Below are 1329 nucleotides of genomic sequence, written 5' to 3' on the forward strand. Positions count from 1 at the left end.
ACCAAAACTTGAATTAATTCCCTGAAACATTGACCTGGTATTTGTTCAGAGGAAGGCGTTGATGAAATAAACTGTAAAGCAGGTAGTGCTGGTATGGTGGGGGAATTATTTCAATATACAGCCTGTGAACTGCAGTGATCAACAAGAAAAACTCCTGACCTTATTTTGCTTTCTTTGCCAACCCACGCTGCCTTAACTCGTGGAAGAGTTCCTTACTTATGTAAGAACTTTCCTTATATCACCTTCGATTCCATCAACTTATTTGAAATTCTCCGTTGTTTTTTCTCAGACACTTGTTATTTTTACGTTATGCTTTCCTCTGTAAGAATATATATCTTTCAGAAACGTTTACATGCACACGTGTAAACTAAATACATGATAGCGTCCCACATTAGTGTACATTCTACAGTTCAACTGCTCTTGGATATAGGCTCATTGACCTTGCACCATATCTTTCTCGCATAACACTTTAGAACATTCCAACGCAACGCATCCACAGTGCATTAATAAAACAAGCCCCATCCATTTTATACACATTTAAAAACTTTGCACACCAAAAGTCACATTCCTTTCAACGAATTCTTCCCGTGCAACCAATGGCCTTAAAGTGACTGCAGCAGAAGTCCCATAGACTCTCCAGAATTGTTTAATTTAGCAATTGCCTGTCAACGTTCTCTCTCCTTCCTAGTACACTAATAGTCACCTAAAACATTCCACACAGCGGATTCTCTTAATACCTCATTTTATTCTCCTTATCCTTCAAAGCCATGTATCACATGACCCTCAAACGCACTCTTCCACGCAAAATTCGTAACGCAAACACCTTTACATGCAACAATTTTCAGCCACAAACTCTCTTATGTAACAATTCTCCCTCAAGGCTCCTGACGACACTTGTCAATCACAAAGAATTCATGCAGCATGTCCTTCAGAAGTCTCTGAGAGTAAGGCGCTCGTCCTGAATGCAAGGATTGCCCCAAAACTCGCAAAATTCCTTCTAGATTCTTTTCCATTCTACCCTTGCTGTTTAGAATGTTTATGCATACTATAAATTATACATCAATACATGATGTATAATCTCATTTTTTATGAAAACTATAAATAGAACATAGGCCTATCTTCCCGGAATCTGCAATAGTGAGCCTTTTTTTTTCGAATGTCAACACTCCGCCAATGCAATGGCCCCCGACACGGCTCTTCCCTTGCAAGGAAGGTTTCTCACACGGGAGCCTTCTCCTTTAAAGAAGGTCAGGTTGCATTAAATCTTTGCTCAAAAACTTACACATCTCTCCAACAATACTCTTAAAGACATGTATTGAGTAAACTGAT

This window comes from Penaeus monodon, chromosome 22 (assembly GCF_015228065.2).
Source record: "Penaeus monodon isolate SGIC_2016 chromosome 22, NSTDA_Pmon_1, whole genome shotgun sequence".
NCBI lineage: Eukaryota > Metazoa > Arthropoda > Malacostraca > Decapoda > Penaeidae > Penaeus > Penaeus monodon.